The 20,012-nt window shown below is 41.8% G+C and overlaps 1 protein-coding gene across 5 annotated transcripts in view; it reads right to left on the bottom strand.

Moving 5' to 3' along the window:
* ZNF148 (zinc finger protein 148) overlaps window positions 1–1,941 on the bottom strand; it is a 126,596-nt gene extending 124,655 nt beyond the window's left edge. For 4 of the 5 annotated variants that reach the window (XM_059920922.1, XM_059920930.1, XM_059920928.1 and 1 more), the window contains exon 1: window positions 1,755–1,941. The gene's annotated coding sequence lies outside the window, so the exon portion shown is untranslated. Of the gene's footprint in view, window positions 1–884; window positions 941–1,754 lie in introns of those variants that run through there. The other variant, XM_059920926.1, reaches the window with a different exon arrangement.
* Between the last annotated feature and the right edge of the window lie 18,071 nt (window positions 1,942–20,012).

Here is a 20,012-nt window from a genome sequence, read left to right as displayed (position 1 = left end):
TATATCCATAAAAGGGTTTTTCATACTACCCTCTCTTCAGTTTAATTAACATATAACAACATAATGTGTATATAGTCTTTCTTAATAATATAAAAGGTGACTAATTTTCAGATACATTTTAAGGGTATGGTTCTAGCCCAGAGTTCCCTCTTCAAAATCCAGTCCGGTGTGAGCTCAGCAAATCCAACAGCCTGGGTACATTTCCTGATAGGGAAATGCTAGTACTCCCTCCAACCTGGCTCTAGAATCATCCAGTCTCTTCAGGTTCTCCTAGACCTCAAAACAACCAGTCCTGACCTCCTTGCAACTTAAGGCCAAAACAGATATCCTAATCCTCCATTCTGCAGGCCCACACTTTGCAGGCTGATGCATTTTCTTCAATACCACCATGCCTCAGTGAGAGTATCCATTCAGGAACAGTGAATGGCAAAAGATCTCCCACCAGCCCCAGGGTTATGGAACCAATCCAGTCAGTTAGACTAACGTGAGCTACAAATCGAGTCTCCAAAGAAGGGCCACCAAGCATGAATTCTCCCCACCATTAATTATAACCCTGTGTACTGCAACCCAAGCTGCATAATATGGCAACAGTTCTCTTGGACCAGATAAGCTGGGCAGTGAAGAAGAAAACCGCCAAGTCAAGTAATTTCCATTCCAGCATCTGCCAGCATAGAGTTCACCCAGCCTCTGGTAAGTGATAATATTTCAAAATTGCTAAAATCTAAACTCCATGGCCTAGAGAATCCCTGTAGGCCAGGCATTTTCTTAAGGTCTGCTTCAGAGATTCTCATATTCACTGGTGCAGGTCTAAAATGTCTCAGACCAAACGACAGACTAAGGTCTAATTCTCAGTGACCCCAACCACTGCCGGTACCCGCACTTACCGGATGTCATCTACAGAAGAGCCCAAACAGGTTCGGAACTAGGCCATCCTGGCCCATCTGGAATAACTCTTTAGTCCTTGGGCCAACACTTAACTAATTCTGCTACATCTGTCTATTCTATCATGCATTCTCTTCATATTCTCCAGTATTTAGCACTCCCTCTTGCTTCAAACCTACCCTTTCTTTTCAGGGAAACTCCTTATATCCCTTCTTTTCTTTCCTTAGAAACGCTTCAGTTCTTTCCACAACGAAATACCTAATGTATCTGCACAATGAACACCCCCCCAGAATCCTCAAGACTCCTCCACAGCCACCCCCTGCATTCCTCCACCTACCCGGCATCTTTCCCTCCGGCCTCTCTCCTAGTGCACGCTCCCACTACGTTTCCTGCAAGGATTCTCTTTTCTCCAACCCCTGCCCTTCCCTTCTCCCAAAGAACACATTCAGGCAGCAACAGTGACTGAGGCCTGCGGTGCATAAAGCACTGCACCAGGCACGGTGATCAGAGACCTGGTGTCTTCCTAAGCTTTTCACACCCACACCCAGCACCCTCTGGCCACCCTGTGCAACCATCCCACCTCCTTCCCTACCTCTGACACCCCCCTCAGGCCTCGGAGGCCGCCTTCTCGCTTCAGCCACCCCCGTCATTATCCTTTCTCAACCCCCCAACCCACCATCCGCGCCCTGCTTCCTCCCGTCCCCCAGCCAGCTCCTGCGTTTCCCTCGGCCTCGGCCGGTCCCCTGGCCACCCTCGGCCTCGCCACGGCCCGCTCCCCCCGGGTCAGGCCGTTACCGCCGCGCGCTCCCCCCGCGCGCCGCCCCCTCCCCCTCCCTCCCCCGGGCCCGGGCCTGCCAGGCCGAGCGCTTTACCGCGGGCGGGTGCCGAGTCGCGCGGTCACCGATTGCAGACGGCGGCAGCTTCAACCTTTCTAGGGGCCTTAAGAGGAGGGGAAGGGGGGAGGGGGGAGAACTTTTGCTGTGGCAGCTTCGGCAACAGCTCCCACCCCTGCGCCTTTCTCCTCTTCCTCCCCCTCCTCCTCCTCCTCTTCCTCCTTCTCTTCCTCCTCCCAGAGCAGTAGAGACGCAGACATGCCGCGGCTAGAGCGCCGCCGCGGTCGCCGCCACTGCCGGCGCGGTGCATTGTGGGAAGCCCCGCACACGGTGAAGCGCTCGGCGGCGCCGGCACTCCCTGGGCCGGGGACCAGGCTGGGAAGACCCAGCGTGGCTTCGATTCCGGCGCCTGCGTGTCACCAGCCCAGTGTGGCCGGGGAAGCTGGCCCTGAGCCGCGGGGTCCCTTCGGGCTGGGCCTGGGAGGAAAGCAATTTGAAAAAGATCAGAACTGAGGAAATGTCTATGAGACGGGGGTCCGCCTTCAGCTTTAATCAGTGCTTATCGCTCTGAGAAGTGGAGGACTCGGTGGCCGGGTGCATTTCAGGCTCGGGGCAAAGGAAGGGGCGGGGACCTAAGTGAAAGGTTATCTTTCAGAATTTTTTGGCTTTTTCGTTTCTCCTCTCTTCCCCAGTCCTCTTCCCTGCGACCTCCAGTCGTTGACCACCAGCACCCCAAATGCTACCTTTTCCGAAAGCGGCAACACAGCGCTCTTGAAACTAGCAAACCCGGTTAAGTGCCTGCAACCATATGCAGGGTGTGAGCACAGAGAAAGATCAAGAAATACGGCCCTGGACCCTGTTGCGCAAGGTCTTACATGGTATTTCCCCCTCACTTCACCTGGGGCCCAAACCTTCTCGGTCTGTATGGCAAAAGACATGGTTATGGTCTGTGTGGAACTAGAATTGCACAATTAATGTCTCAACACTTGGAGGCCCTTTAAGTGACCTTAGCCAAACCGTGACCTCCTTAATGGTGCCTTCATTCAACTAACATTTATTGGGCGCCCTGAGGTGCTTATGCATACTGCGATGGCTTACAATTACTCATCTTTGTGTCCGCACCCTAGCACAAGGTCAGCCATGTAACATAGATGCTCAGTGAATGTTGAGTGATTATGAGCATCAGAAACGTACCATGGGATGAAACACCTTCATTAAGATTTCTTCGTAATAGTCTGAAGATTTATTTAGCATCTCTCTGCAATACTTAAAACATAACCTCTGAGAGGCGAGGGAAAGGAAAGGCATTAAAATATCTATATAACCATTTCTGGAGTTCTCCTTCCCTTATCCACACCCACCTTCCCACCCCTTGCCAACTGAATCTTCATTTGAATAGTGCTTTTTGGCAAAACTCCAAATTCCTGCATTATGCACTTGTGATGGCACTGAATTAGATTAGTGTCTGCAAGGTTAATGTTCCCCCAGGCATTAACCTTAGTAAATTGTGATGCCTGTTTAGAAATAGCAGAAGCCCAGAGGTTCAGCTTAATTTAGACACGGGTAACCAAGAAGATCAAGGGTAAACTACAGCTCCACAATCACCTCTCCATGTGCTTTCTCCATTAAAAAATATAAATTTTAATAAGATGACAGTGCATATTCTGAATGCTAATTGCAACAAAACATCGATACAAGCTAGAGCAAGGGACAGTTATCTGGAGGACAGCCTTCTGGCAACTTCTAGCATCTGCAATGGCATCAAATTCAGATGTTAAAAAAAAAAACACACCTCTGACAGCAAAGAGGCAGACTCTGAATATTAGGTAATAGGAAAACTAATAACTGAAAAGGGTTGAAGTCCTGGAGATTACACCCAGTGGGCTGAGATTGATTGGTTTATCATCAGGAATAGATCTAGTTCTCTGCTCAGCACCATAACTAAGAAACAATAGAGGAACAACTGTCTTAACATGGTCAGAATAAAGAGCACTAAAGAGGTAGTGACAGCAGAAGTGATGACTGGGAGCAAGTTTAAGCCTCTGGTAGGTTAAACTTCTGGAAATATTTCTCAGGCCCAGTTTGCCTCCTTCATGCTCCTCTTGCTCACCTCCCCAACACCAGTCCTAGGCATTCAGCCTACTTTCCTTTATTTTTTTTAATTTTTATTTTGAAATAAAGATTCACAAGAAATTGCAAAAAATAGTACAGTATCCCATTTACCCTTCACCCAGGTTCCCCCCAATGGCAATATCTTATAAAGTTTTAGTAAGATATCAAAACCAGGAAATTGACAATGATACATTATCATTAACTAGACTACAGAACTTAGTTTTTACCATTTTTTTTAAAAACATTTGTGTGTGTGTGTGTGTGTGCACACGAAATTTTATTCCAGGTGTCATTTGTGTAACCACTACAACCAGGATATGAAACTGTTCCATCATCACAAAAAAACTCCCTCATGCCACCTACCTTTTTGTATTCACAAATCTACCTCCCCTTCTAACCCCCCTACTCTATCCTTGCCCCATAGTAAGCACTAACCTGTTTTTCATTTCTGTAGTTTTGTCATTTCAAGAATGTTATATAAATGGAATCATAGAGCATGTAAACTTTCGATGTTTTTACCTAAACATAATGCCCTTGAGTCCCATCCCTGTTGTGACAGGTATCAAACATTCATTGCTTTTTTTTTTTTTTAATCATCAACAATTTTTATTTTATTTTATTTTTTTTAACAGGCAGTAAGTCTTTTTTTTTTTTTTTAATTTATTTATTTATGGCTGTGTTGGGTCTTCGTTTCCGTGCGAGGGCTTTCTCTAGTTGTGGCAAGTGGGGGCCACTCTTCATCGCGGTGCACGGGCCTCTCACTATCGCGGCCTCTCTTGTTGCAGAGCACAGGCTCCAGACGCGCAGGCTCAGTAGTTGTGGCTCACGGGCTCAGCTGCTCTGCGGCATGTGGGATCTTCCCAGACCAGGGCTCGAACCCGTGTCCCCTGCATTGGCAGGCAGATTCTTAACCACTGCGCCACCAGGGAAGCCCACATTCATTCCTTTTGATTGCTGAGTAGTATTCCATTGTATGGATGTACCAAGATTTGTTCATCCATTCCCCAGGTGAGGTACATATGGGTTGTTTCCAATCTTTTTACTATTACAAATAAAACTACTATGAAAATTTGTGTACAGGTTTTTGTGTGAACTTAAATTTTCATTTCTCTGGAATAAATACCTAAGATTATGATTGATGGGTCATATGGTAAGTGCATATTTAATTTTTGAAGAAACTGCCAAACTATTTTCCAGAGTGGCTACATCATTTTACATTCCCGCCAACAATGTATGAGAGATCCAGTCTCTCCCCATCCTCACCAGCACTTGGTATTATCACTCTTCTTTATTTTAGCTATTTTAATAATGTAGTGGTATCTCATTGTGGTTCTCTCCCTTTTAAAAAGAGGTTCTCTCTCCCCATAGCTGGTTCCTACATAGGATGCATGCTATCTCTCTAACTCCTACTTTCCATGTGTGTTTTTAAACAAGCTCACAGGCCCCATTTGTTGAAGGATTTCATTACATATAACTGCAGAGAAACACAACTCTTGCTTTACAAGCTATAACTTTACAACTCAAGGTATAAAGTTTCTTGAAACATTAAGTACGTATAGCTTATGTCTTTTTTTGACACCCTTTTTTGAGACGGCTCCAGGAAACATCTGTTAAGCAGGTGTAGAAATTTCTTTTGGGAAGTGGTACACATAAGCTGCTCAGGATGCGGTGCACAGGTGGCAAAATTAAATGCCTAACTAGCCAAGCAGGTAACATAAATAGGTGAAGCAGGTCAGATGTAAAGATAACTGACAGTGAAAGGGACAGTAAAGAGCCAGACAGCTCAAGCCAGTCTAAAGGGCGTAGACACTACTCATTTCCAAGTGAGAATGTGAAGAACCGGAAATCAAGAGGAATCAGGAATCTGAACTTTGGGGTGAACTCTCCCTAATATTAATGATGACAAGTAACATTTAAATGACTTTAAAACAGGAAAGCATGTTAGACAAAACATGTCTGTGGGTCAGGTTCAGCCTACAGCCACCAGTCTATCTTATCTGATTAGGCCTAACCTGTGGAAGGCTGGCACCACTGCTCCAACTGGTGGGATTTCCAGGGCTTCTTTCCTCTCCTCTGGCTCTGGAATGGGTTCTCTTCAGTCTTGGCCCTCTGGCTTCCTTAGGAGAGGAATGTACTTCCATCTCTCGTCCCCGAAGACTTCACCAGGTCTTCAGAACCTCCTGTATTAACCATCTTCCAAGCTTCCTGGACTTCTCAGGCTCAGGAGGATGTGGAAGTACTATGTTCTCTACCCGTGTGGTTGCCTGAAACATGAGCCATTTGTCAAGGCTGCTTCTACCTTAAGGAGAAAGTTGGCTTTTTTGCAAAGCTCTAAATTCATAGACTTGTCAGAGATAGGTCCACAGGAGCCTGATCCACTCTATCTTGTCATTCCCACTCCACCCAGAGAAACATGGCTTTTCCCATTCCTGTGGGCCATCTTTTCGTGGGACACCTCTCCCTCAGTTTCTGCTTCAGATCTGAAGGGCACTTCCAGATCACTGATATATTCTAAAACTAATGACCAAAATGTGGAAACAACTCAAGCATCCATCAAGAGATGAACAGATAAAGAATATGTGGTATATACATACAATGGAACCTTTCTTTTTTTTCATCTTTATTGGAGTATAATTGCTTTACAATGTTGTGTTTTAGTTTCTGCTGTACAACAAAGTGAATCAGCTATATGTATACATATATCCCCATATCTCCTCCCTCTGGAGCCTCCCTCCCACCCTCCCTATCCCACCCCTCTAGGTGGTCACAAAGCACCAAGCTGATCTCCCTGTGCTATGCAGCAGCTTCCCACTAGCCATCCATTTTACATTTGATAGTGTATATATGTCAATGCTACTCTCTCACTTCATCCCAGCTTCCCCTTCCCCCCCACCTCCGTGTCCTCAAGTCCATTCTCTACGTCTACATCTTTATTCCTGCCCTGCCACTAGGTTCACCAGTACCATTTTCTTAGTTTCCATGTATGTGCATTAGCATATGGTATTTGCTTTTCTCTTTTGACTTACTTCACTCTGTATGACAGACTCTAGGTCGATCCACCTCATTACAAATAACTCAATTTTGTTCCTTTTTATGGCTGAGTAATATTCCATTGTATATATGTGCCACATCTTCTTTACCATACAATGGAATCTTATTAAGCGTTTATTTTTTTTATAAATTTGTTTTATTATTATTACTATTATTTTTGGCTGCATTGGGTCTTCATTGCTGCACGTGGGCTTTTCTCTAGTTGCAGAGAGCAGGGCTACTATTTGTTGAGGTGCGCAGGCTTCTCGTTGCGGTGACTTCTCTTGTTGTGGAGCACACGCTCTAGGTGCGCAGGCTTCAGTAGATGTGGCACATGGGCTCAGTAGTTGTGGCTTGCAGGCTCTAGAGCGCAGGCTCGGTAGCTGTGGTGCACAGGCTTAGTTGCTCCACGGCATGTGGGATCTTCCCAGACCAGGGCTCGAACCTGTGTCCCCTGCATTGGCAGGCAGATTCTTAACCACTGCGCCACCAGAGAAGTCCTTATTCAGCCTTTAAAAGGAAGGAAATCCTGCCATTTGTAACAACATGGATGAACCTGGAGGACATCATGCTAAGTGAAATAAGCCCAACAGAGAAAGACAAACACTGCATGATTCTACTTGTATGAGGTATCCAAAATAGTCAAACCCATAGAAGCAGAGAATACAATAGTGGTTACTAGAGGCTGGAGGGGTGGGGGGCAGGGGAAATGGGGTATTGCTAGTCAATGGGTATAAAGTTTCAGTTATGCAAGATAGGTAAGTTCTAGAGATCTGCTGTACAACATAGTGCCTGTAGTTGACAATACGGTATTGTGCACTTCAAAATTTGTTTTCCTGACAAATCTCATGTTAAGTGTTCTTACCAGAGAGAGAGAGAGAGAGAGAAACATACACAAAAGGAATGTCTGAGAGGTTTTGGATGTCTCTTGCCTTAACAGTGGTGATAGTATCACTGGGGTTTGCATATGTTCAAACTCATCAAATTGTACACATAATATGTGCAGTTCTTGGTATTAATTATACTTAAATTAAGCTATGTAATAAATAAAGCTAAAGCTAATGAATGACCTATTCACTCCTACTTTGGATATTGAGTTTACACAATAAATTCTTGAGTTTAGGGAGACAAGTAGCCCTCCACCTCTCAGGAGCCTGAGGGAGGTACCGGGTTGCACTAAAGTTCATTAGCTGTGAGATAACTATAGTTTGGAGGGATCCCAGGGAAATCATGAGTGAAAGTCAAGATGTGCAAGAACACAGTGATGGATGAAAATAATGTCTTGGGCCAGGATGATATCAGTGGGAAAGGAAAAAGTAAAATGAAGCAACATTATGAGGATAAAACCTTATCAGGACCTAGAGGTTAGCCTTGTGGTTAAACTAAATCCTCCTGGGTTTGAATCCTATCTCTACCACTTACTAGCTTTGCAACCTTAGTTACTTAACTTCTCTGTGCTGTCAAGTACCCCATCTAGGAAATGAGACTAATAATAGTACCTTCCTCTTAGAGTTGTTAAGAATATTAAATGTTAATACATGTAAATTATTTAGAATAATATCTGGCACATAGTTAAATGTTCTATGTGTTATAGATATTATTGTTGTTGTTATTCTTACTATTAAAAAGCATTTAAAGACGGTGCTGAACCAAATTTCCTAAAAATAAAATTCAGTAGGGGCAAAAAATCGGTTCCTGCAAGTGGATTGAGGGAAGGGACAAGATAGAAACTATTCAAGTACAGAAAAATGATTTAAGTGGAAAAATATCTTGGAGAATGTTTAGCGTGGGGAATAAAGAGGGTATATGATAGAGCCAGAAAAAAAATAAGCAACTAAGCTGCAGAAAAAGATATGTAACATTATTCAGAGAATTTATTTCTAGGCATAATCGTTGCCTGAATAATTTTATTTATAAGGCTGATGAAATTGGTCTATTGTAAAGACGCTTGCTATTTTCTACTCAGCAAATACCAGCAAATCAAGTTTCTACTTCTTCTTTCCCAAAGTTTAAGCAGAATGAAGACAAGTTAACTACTGTTATATGTATTAAAACTGTGAGTTTCCTTAAAATAGAATGGCAAATGGAAAATTTTATCATTCTCGACCTTTCAAAGATTTCATACATTAGCTTATTGCCAGATAGTGCGATACAATGTGGAGATGAATTTTTTTTCTAGTTTTTACTATTTTTATAATTTAAATTTTAAAAGTATGTCAGAATTCCAGCCTTACCGGAGAATCTTAAAACTACCCTGTTGCTAAACGGTTGTGGAGATCAACACAATGAAGGAGTTTCCCCCAAAATGACCATCTTCCTACATGCCAATGTTCAGGGTAAACATTTATTAAAAGCCCACTTGCAAGGCTCAGCAAAAGAGATAAAAGCGATCCTGGGTTGCACTAAAGTTCATCAGCTGTGAGGTAACTATGGTTTGGAGGGATTCAGGGGAAGACACGGGTGAAAGGTCAAGATGCACAAGAACACGAGAACGGAGCGCTGGGGTTGAGGCTGTGTTCCCTTTTCATTCTCAAAGTGATTTTTCATAAAGGCAATTTTACATTTTCCTGAAGATTATGCAGCTACATAAGAACACACTGCTGGGATTCAAAGAAGGCTAGGATGTGGTCTAAGCTCACGCGAAGCTCTTAGACTAATAGAGGAGACCGATACAAAGTGAGATAATTTCAGCATAATATGCTGTGATAACATAGAGGTAGGCAGAAGGTGCTTTGGGTTCCCTCACTGATGGAACCCACATATCATTCCGATACCGAAACCATACTTTCCACCTTGTTCATACATCTAAAAACTTACACGGGAAATTCTATACAAACGTCAAACATGATGCAGGTCTTTCACATTTAGAGAGGCATTTATCTCCTGGTAATTAAAAAATGTGTAAGCTTCGAAGCAAATTCTTTCCAACACACACACACACACACACACAGATGCACACATCTTGAAATGATGGCAGAATAATCCTCCATACTCCATGAACAAAATGTGAACAAGTAAGGCTGCAGAGAAAAATACAAGTTGAAAATTAGGTGAAAGTTATTTATGGCAGGGGTAGCAGACAGAAATGATAGCATCAGTGATAAAGTGGATAATTTTCTTGTGGGAACAGGCTGTTTTACCTTTTCATTTGCTAATTGATATTTCATAAAGACAACCATTTTACGCTTTCCCAAAGAAGATTATATAGCTACATAAGCTATCTTCTTCCCTTATGAAAAAAGGGGGAAGGGGACAGCTCAGAAATCAGCTGACTTGGGGTACAGTTTTGTTTGTAAGAAAATAAGTTTCAAGGTCACCGTTAAAGTGATAGCCCAATTAGCCTCAGGGCCCATATCATCTGAGTCTGCATGTGTGCTCCCCTGACCTCTAGCACAGACAGATATGACATTCAAATAACTGGTGTCCATGGGAAGAGCCTCAAGTCAACACAGAACCATTAATATCGGGGGCATATTTTTAAAAAGATAGAGAAGTGTGCAATATATTGGGAAAGTTCCCATCATTTTTGTTTTTTAATGTTTTGGTGTTTACAAGATTAAACATCGATATTTGAAAACTCCACTTATACCAAATATTGCATTCCCCAAGATGCCAAATAGTAGAGCTATTACAAAAGAGAAAAAAAAAGTCTTTGAGTATAATTTAGTTTCTGTAAAACCTTTATTATATATCCCTATGGCACACATTGTTGTAAGAAACGTTGGTACCGTCACTGTAAAAATTGCATAGGCTGTATTCTAGAATCTCAGAAAAGGGGGATAATGGCAACAAAGTTGGATATATAGTAAAATAGCATTAAATGCACTGAAAACCTACATGAAGCATGGATTTATTTATTTATTTATTTTGGTTGTGCCAGGTCTTATTTGCGGCCTGCAGGATCTTTAGTTGTGGCATGCGGACTCTTAGTTGTGGCATGCATGTGGGATCTAGTTCCCCAACCAGGAATTGATCCTAGGTCCCCTGCATTGGGAGCGTGGAGTCTTACCCACTGAACCACCAGGGAAGTCCTTGGATTTTAATATTAATTCAAATGTTTAATATTTACTCTATAGCTACTTTGCACTAAGAGAAAAGCATACAGGTATATATCCCCACTCTGCTGCAGCTTCCCTGACATTCTGCCTGCCCTCTGTCGCAGCAAGCTTGTTTATCGAGGGACCCAAAGTCTCTAAGGCCACAGATAGATATTTTGACCTCATTTCTGACCTCTTCCTGGGCAGAGAGGAGAGAATAATGTCACATAGAACAAAGCCATTCGAATCTGAGACCACGTCTCAAATAATCTTTTAAAAAGGTAATGTCACTAGAGTGAGGAGCAGCCTTTACTTCTTTCAATCACTCAACAATATTTTTGGAATGCCTAGCATGTATCGGGCAATGTGCTGAGTGTTAGTGATATTCATTTCCTTGAGAAATCCATACATTTGTTCTTCTATTCATCAACCAAATCGTTCTTGAATATTTGGTATTATAGTAAATACTAAAAATACTATGGTAAATAAAATACTCTTCCCCCAGCCCTCGAAAAGGAGCTCACCGCCTTCAGTTGCAGTAAAACACATGAAGAAGCCGCTTCACTTGAGGATGATGATACACTCTAGACAGGATAAGCACAGCCTCCTGGGGAGGACACAGCTCAGCCCCACGGCCAGGGAAGCTTTCTCTTCCCAACATGAGACTGAAGCCAAGACCTGAAAGGAGGTAGGCTGGGGTTCTGGTGGAGTCCTGGGCAGAGGAAGGAGATGGTGGGTAAAGAGTCCTAGAGCCAGAGAGAGCTTGGTGCGTTCTGGGGACCTGCCAGTCATTCAGAATGAATGAGTGCAGGAAGCGGTTAAAAAAAAAAAAAAAAACGAGACTGCAGCAGAAAGCACCAGCCAGCTCCAGAGTGCCTCGTGGGCTAAGCTGAGGCATCTGACCTTTATCCCGAGAGCAGGATTCCCCAGTGTGGCTGGGTGGTGAGCAAGAAGATTTTAGATGGTGTGCTATCCAATGTTTTTCCTTTTGGTAGCTAATGAATTTTATATGCATTAGAAAATATATAATGCATGTATCCAACATATTCTATTACATTATTGCTCAAGGTAAGGCTGAGGGACAAAAGTGATTCAATTCACACAAATTTTTATATATGTTATATTATTACTGGTACATGAACAACCATAAAAGACTGACGTTTGGGAGAAATGCCTGAGACCGACAGATTGCCTTTGAATGATTTTATGCAGGGAGGTAACAGGACATGACTTCTGAGTTAGACACAACACTCTGGTTGTGGAGAATGCATCAGGGCAGTGTTCATCAAACTTCTGATTAAATTCCATTAGAGGATTCTGAAATCATATTTAAAGTTGTAACTGGCAGGGTTTTTTTTAATGAAACATAATAGGATAGAATGAATAATATCAGACAGCTTCACACTATCAATACTTTTAAATATATTATGTTCATGTATACATGTGTGTGAGTCTTCACTGAATTACAGTGTAAAATGTTTTTCTTCCTGTGAGTTGAGTTCAAAGAAAGTTTAAAAGCCACTGGAAATAGACCAATTAAGAGGCTGTTGCAGTACTTTGTTCATTCGTTCAACTGGTATTTATTGAGCACATCTTATTTGAAAAGCGCTGTTCTAGGCACTGAAAATATAGTTGGCGAACAAAACAGAAAATGTCCCTGATCTCACAAGATTTACGCATTGGTGAGGAGAGGATACAATGAACACGTAACCAAATATATACATAAGACAATTTGAGGGATGGCTAGTTTTTAAAAGCTATAAGTCCAAGGGAGGAATGTAAGCTCCACACAGGCTGTTTTTTCACTGCTCTGTCCCAAGCACCGAGAATAAGGAATGGTGCCTGGAACATAGTAGCTTCTCAACAAGTATTAGTTGATTGAGTGAAAAAGGGAAGTTGTTGGTTTGACTCAGGTAGTGACAACAGAAATTAAGAGAGGTTGGATGGATTCAAGATATATTTAAGAGATAAAATAAAAGGGGCTTACTGAGAAAAATAAAAAGATTTGGGGGCAAAGAGATAAAAAGAAGAAGAATGATTTCCCTACAGCCTATTCTAAATATACTAATCAGAGTGATTGTATGATTTCTCCACTCCAAACCCTCCCGTTGTTCCCTATTATACTCAGAGTAAAACTCAAAATCCTTACAATGGCCGGTAAGGCTGCACATGATCTAGGCTTGGGTACCTCTCTGACCTCATGTCTAATAATCTCCCCCTGGTTCTCTCTGTTCAAGCCACACTGACCACCTTGCTGTTCCTGAAACCGCCCAATTAAGTTCCTGGTCAAGGCCGTTGAACTAGCTGTCCCTCTTCCTGAAATGTTCTTCCCCTAAATATTTATTCATATAGCACAGTCCTCGCTTCCTTCAAGGTTCTCTTCCTTCAGGAGGTCTATTCTGACCATCTCATCTAATACTACAATTCACTCTCCATGACATTCAGTGCTCTGCCTGCTCAGTTTTTCCTTGATAGCATTTATTGTTGTGTATATAATATATAAAAATATATATAACATACATAAAATTTATTTATTATTTTCATTGTCTCTCTCCTCACAAGATTGTAAACTCTCCTTGAGCCTAGAGCGCTGCTTAGCACATTGTAGGGGCTCCAAAAAATATCTGACTAAAGAAAATGAAAGATGACTCTTAGGTTTCTGGTTTGAGCAACTGGGTGGATGGTTGCTCACTGAGGCTTAAAACTTAGGAGGATGAGAGATTTGGTGGGAAATAACAAGTTCCGTTTCAGACATACTAAGTCTAAGAGTCTGTGAGACCCACATCCAGGTGGGAATGACCTTTAAGCAGTTGCATATATGGGCCTGGCACTCAAAAGAGCTAGAGGTATAAATCTGAGAGTCACTGGATTATAGACAGCATTTGAATGGGTGACACTGGAGAGAAAACTGTAGAGAAGAAGGAAGAACCTTAAGAAACAGCAGGAGGTAAGAGCTGAAAAGCCAGAAGAGCCAATGAAGGAGAGGATGAGGAGACAGGGAGTTAGGAGGAAAACTGGGGGTTGTGGAAGTCCATGGGAAAAAAATTTTTTTTAAATATTTATTTATTTATTTGTTTGGTTGCACTGGGTCTTAGTTGTGGCATACAGGCTCTTAGTTGCAGCATGCATGTGAGATCTAGTTCCCTGACCAGGGATCAAATCCGGGCCCCCTGCACTGGGAGCGCAAAGTCCTAACCACTGCACCACCAGGGAAGTCCCCACCCAGGAAACTGGTTTTAAGAAGGAAGATGTACTACTTATCTATTGCTGTGTAACACTTACCCCAAAACATAGTGGCTTAAAACAAAGCACATTTATTATCTCACTCTTCCTGGGGGTCAGGAATCTGTACGCTGCTTAGCTAGGGCCTCTGTTTCAGGGTATCTTACAAGGCTGTAATCAAGCTGTTAGCCAAGGCTGTGGTCTCATCTGTAGGGTTGACTGGGAAGTAATCCTCTTCCAAACTGTTAGAAAACTGTCCAATTGTTAGCAGGATTCAGTTTTCCAAGAGCTGTTAGGATGAGGGCCTTGGATCCTTCTCACGTGGGTCTCTCCATAGGGCACCTCACAACTTGGGAGCTTGCGTCAACAGAACAAACATGCAAGAAGACTCCGAGGAAAAGTGCAAGCAAGTCTCTTACAACTTAATCTCAGAAGTGCCATGTCATCCCATCTCACTTGTGTCTTATTCTGTTCTTTAGAAGAAAGGTACTTGGCTCAGCCCACACACAAGGGGAGAGGATCGCAAAAGGGAGTGAATACCAGGAGGCGGAGATCACTGGGATCCATTTTTGAAACTGCCTCCTACAGAAGATGTGTCAGCAGTATTAAATGTTGTAGCGTGATCAAGTGTCCAGGAGATTTGGCAATCTCCTGGGAAGCCATTTGTTATTTTAGAGAGAGCTGGCTTCTGAGTCTGTGCATGCTGACGGACTGGAAGAAGTCGAGACAGCAATGCTAGACCATTCTTTGAAATGCTTCAATACAAAGGAAAGGATAGAGATAGGATGGCAGGAGGCAAGAATGGCGTCAAAGCCAGATTGCGGGTTTTTAAAAAATTGTAAGAGATTTGAATGTGTTGAAAACGTTATTGGGTAGGCATCGATAGAAAGGAAGAGACTGTGGTCCGAGAGAGAGAGAGACGAATCACTCAGATGGTTTTATAAGGGATGGAGAAGACCAGCAGTGATTCCAGGAGAAAGATGATGAGGGCCTCAATAGTAACTGTCATTCATAAGGTCTTACTTGTCCAGGATCACTGTAAGTGCTTACTATTATTGTTAGACTTTTATACCATGCTATACACCAGGAACCAGGCCTAGAAAAACTAAGTAACTTGCCCAAGTTCACATAGTAAATAAGAGGAGCAAAATTTGAGATCAACCCCTAGACCCATGGGTCTCAAAGTGTAGCCCAGCAGCATCAGCGTCACCAAGGAACTTGTCAGAAATGCAAATTATCATGTCCCACCCCAGACCAAGTGAATCAGAAATTCTGGGGGTGGGGTCCAGTAATCTGTGTTTTAACATGCCACGCCCTCCAGATAACTCTGAAGTTTGAGAAGCACTGCTCCAGATGATACTGCCCCTCAGGGCCCGAACTGGGGTAGGTGTGATAAAGATGAGAGAAGAGGACAGATTAGAGAATTATTTAGAAAGTTAAGGGAGAGTAACTGGGTGAAGAAATCCAGGATGACTTTCTAGCTTGAGTGACAGAGAAATCACCAAAAGAGGGAGGAAGTTTTGTAGAGAAAGGTGACAGTTTTGGACAAGCTGATTCTGAAGTTCTAGTAGGCAAACAGGTGGAGCTATCTAGTAGGCAAATGAATATATACCTCAGATGGTGGAAGGGAAGGTCATGGCAGAGAAGCCTGCCCCTAACATTTGCAGGGCCTGGGGCAAGAGTGCACATAACCTGGACCTAAATATTTAAAAGTTATAAATCAAACTGACTTATTTTTAAATAAAATACACTGTCTCCCTTTACCATGACAAATATATCTTCATAATGACAAAATTTTTAAAAACGTATATAAAGAGATGGTTTTTATATGCCTGAAGGTTGGCAAAACGGCTGATGATTTGGGAGTTCTGTTGATGGGTCAGCAGTTGGGATGAGTCATAAAGTATATACGTAATTCATAAATTACTGTTCCTTTCCTTTATGAAATTTATTTTTCATGCCTTCATTTCAGCGAAATTTTCAATAATGTTGTTATAATGAAGATTTTCACATAACTTGTATGCAGTTGACAGTAGTGATTCAGAGACTTAAACAGTAAATGTAACTGTATTCAAAGTACCCAAAATTTTTAATAAATTTTCATTAAAATGTAAATCAAAGAAGTGTAAAAAATTTTTAATTACCTTTCATGTACATTTCTAAAAATTCTTTTTCTTCTAAACTATTCAAAACTATTAAAATTGAAAAGCAAAATACAAATCACTATGAATGAATATCAACAATTTAAATCAAAACTACTTAAAGTTGAAAGTTTTAATTTTTGGACAATTTAAATCTTATTAAATATTTTTAGAAACATGAAACTATTAGCAACTCTAGCAATATTCATGTTTTCATTATCTCTTGCTACATAACCAATCATCTCAAAACTTAGCGGCTTCAAGTAACGAGCTCTCATCTCTCACCACCCTGTGGACTGGCTGGCTGGTTCTTCTCCTAGTGTCTCCTGAGCTCTTCATGGGACCATGGTCATGCGGAGGCTCAGCTGGAACTGGAGGGGGACCTCATCCACATGCCTGGGGCTGTGAGGGAGTGGCTTGGAGACTGGGACTTCTCCCTCCACATGGTTTCTCATCATTCAGTGGTCTGAAGGAAGGTGGCTGGATCCCAATAGGAAAGCAGAAGCTGCCGGGCCTAAGGCCTAAGCCCTGAACGGACATAGTCACTTCTGCCACTTTCTGTTGGTCAAAGCAAGCCATAAGGTCATTACAGATTCAAGTGGAGAGAAATGGACTCCACTTCTTTTTTTAAATTTTATTTATTTATTTATTTATTTATTTATTTATTTATGGCTGTGTTGGGTCTTCGTTTCTGTGCGAGGGCTTTCTCTAGTTGCGGCAAGTGGGGACCACTCTTTATCGTGGTGCGCGGGCCTCTCACTATCGCGGCCTCTCTTGTTGCGGAGCACAGGTCCAGACGCGCAGGCTCAGTAGTTGTGGCACACGGGCTTAGTTGCTCCACGGCATGTGGGATCTTCCCAGACCAGGGCTCGAACCCGTGTGCCCTGCATTGGCAGGCAGATTCTCAACCACTGCACTACGAGGGAAGCCCCATGGACTCCACTTCTTGATGGGAGAAATGCCATGAGTGGACAGGGATGGGAGGCATTACTGGCAGCTATCTTTGCAAACAATTTACCACAGTCCATCCGGTTGCCGATGTAAAGAATTGGTTATCTTCATAGCTTCACAGATGTTATGCCTAGACCTACATACATACAAATTTAAAATAATAGGCTATATTAAATAGGATATATAATTTAATATAATATTATTGTTTAATATTGTAAAATGCTCCTCTGCCATTCTGTGCAACAAGTGTGAGTAATAGGAGAATCAGGATTTAGAACATGAAGAGAAGCAAGAAGATGGAGGCTCAGCATCCACTTTCTACTACTACTGGGAGACACTTCGTCGTGCAATAATCTATTATACTTCACGCAGTCTGAGAGGAAGGATTTGACCAGTTAGTTGTCTAAATACTTACCCTGCTCAATTCCTCTTCAAACTCAGAAGCAGCATCCATCTCTATGTCAGCAGCACTTATTCAGAGGCAGCTGCCTTTTGTTTTAGGGACATAGGGCAAGAGATGTGGAGAAGTGTTTCCTTGAGACCTGAACAGTATTAGTAGAGTAGATGTTTAAAGATATGGGTCACATTGTACCTGTGCTGACTGCTGGATTCTGGATGACAAAGGTGCTCAGGTAGTCCTCAATTAATTTACATTGTATGTATTTGCATATGTAAGGACCTCCAAAGTACACAGTCCAGGGCAGGACCCTCTTGTCTAATGAAAGTACTGAGTAGGTACCACTGGATAGCAGGTAACATGAGAGTAGAGGAGAGAGAATCCAGGGAGAGTGGAGACACCAGAAAGGATAGAACTCTGGGGAATAAACACATTGTTTACAGAATGGATGGACTGAAGTATCCATCAATAGGAGAAATGATTAAATAAATTACGATGCATTCATTCTATGAAATACTAAGGAACTCCTTTCTCTCATTCTGTCTTTGTCTCTGTCTCTCTCTACATGAATATGCATGGACTGATCTCTAAAGTAAAACACAGAATAAAACAGCCAGCAAAGTGTAGGACAATAGGTATAATATGATTTAGATTTATATCACACACACACACACACACACACACACACACACACACGTGACTGCATGAAAAAGGACTAAAAGCAAATATACCAAACTGCTAAGTGTTTCGAGGTGCAAAGGGGGATTTTCACATTTTATTCAGCCACCTAGAATAACTTGTTGTCTCTGAACATGAGTTTTCTGTTACGTAAAAGAGAGGTAATAATAGTAATCACTTCACAGAGTTCTTTTTAAAAAACTGAGATACAATTCACTCACCACAAAATTCACCCTTTTGTACAATTCAGTGTTTTTTAGTATGTTCACAAAGTTGTGCAGCCATCACCACTATCTAATCCAGAACATTTCATCATCCCATAATGAAGCCCCATAACCCTAAGCAGTCACTCCCCACTCCCTCTTCCTCCCATTCTTTGGTAACCACTAATCTACTTTCTGCCTCTATGTATTTGGTTATTCTGGACATTTCTTATAAATGGAATCATACAATATTTTCAAGGTTCATCCATGTTATACTATGTATTAATAACTGTACTTTATTTCTTTTTATGGCTGAAAAATAGTCCACTGGATGAGGGTATCACAATTTGTTTATCCATTCATCAGTTGACAGACAGTTGGATTGTCTCCATTTTTTTGCTATTATGAATACTGTTGCTATAAACATTCCTGTACAAGTTTTTGTTGTGAGCATATGTTTTATTTCTCTTGGGTACCTATCTAGGAGTGGAATTGCTGAGTCATATGGTAACTCTATGTTTAACTTTTTGAGGAACTGCCAAACTTTTCTACAGCAGCTGCACTATTTTACATTCCTGTCAACGATGTATGAGGGTTCCAATTACTCCACATCTTTGCCAACACTTGGTATTGTCTGTCTTCTTTATCACAGTCATCCTATTGGGTGTAAAGTGGTATCTCATTGTAGTTTTAATTTGCATGTCCCTGATGGCTAATGATGTTGAGCATCTTTTCACATGCTTATTGGCCATTTGTATATCTTCTTTGGAAAAATGTATATTTACATTGCCCATTTTAAAATCAGTTTATTTATCTTTTTATTGTTGGTTTGTAAGAGTTCTTTATATGTTCTTTATATTAATCCCTTATCCGATATGTGGTTTGCAAATATCTTCTCCCATTCTGCGACAGTCTTTTCACTTTCTTGGTAGTGTTCTTTGAAACACAAAAGCTTTTAATTTTGACGAAGTCCAATTTATTATTTTTTTTATTGCATGTGCTTTTGGTGTCATATTTTTAAAAACATTGCCTAATCCAAGGTCACAAGGATTTGCAACTATGTTTTCTACCAGTTTTAGCTCTTACATTTAACTTGTTGATCCATTTTGAGTTAATTTTTATATATGGTGATAGATCACAGAGTTCTTATGATGATTCAGTGAAATGAATATTGCATACTACGAAGCACATAGTAAGCTCTCGGTGACTGGTAGCTAGTATTATTACTGTATTATTTGTTTAACAAAACCACCAAACACACAACAATCATTGAACAAGCTTTGCAGAGAAAGAGCAATCTTATTACTTCGTGGTCACATCTGCTTTTTGAGAAAAACACATCATCACCTCATTTGGTTGTCTACCTTGTTCACCATTTTTGGTAACTGCTAGTTGTTTCCAGAAGATGAAGACTTGCCACGGGTAGAGATTTCAAAGCAGAAGCAGTTCCCAAGGGCAGCCCCACCACCACCCTGGATAATGAAGCACCTCTGGCGCAAGCATAAAGCTCCCCTCAGTGACTATAG

Source organism: Balaenoptera ricei, chromosome 4 (assembly GCF_028023285.1).
Source record: "Balaenoptera ricei isolate mBalRic1 chromosome 4, mBalRic1.hap2, whole genome shotgun sequence".
NCBI lineage: Eukaryota > Metazoa > Chordata > Mammalia > Artiodactyla > Balaenopteridae > Balaenoptera > Balaenoptera ricei.
The sequence above is the reverse complement of the archived record's forward strand: the minus strand, read 5'-3'. Positions and strand labels throughout refer to the sequence as shown.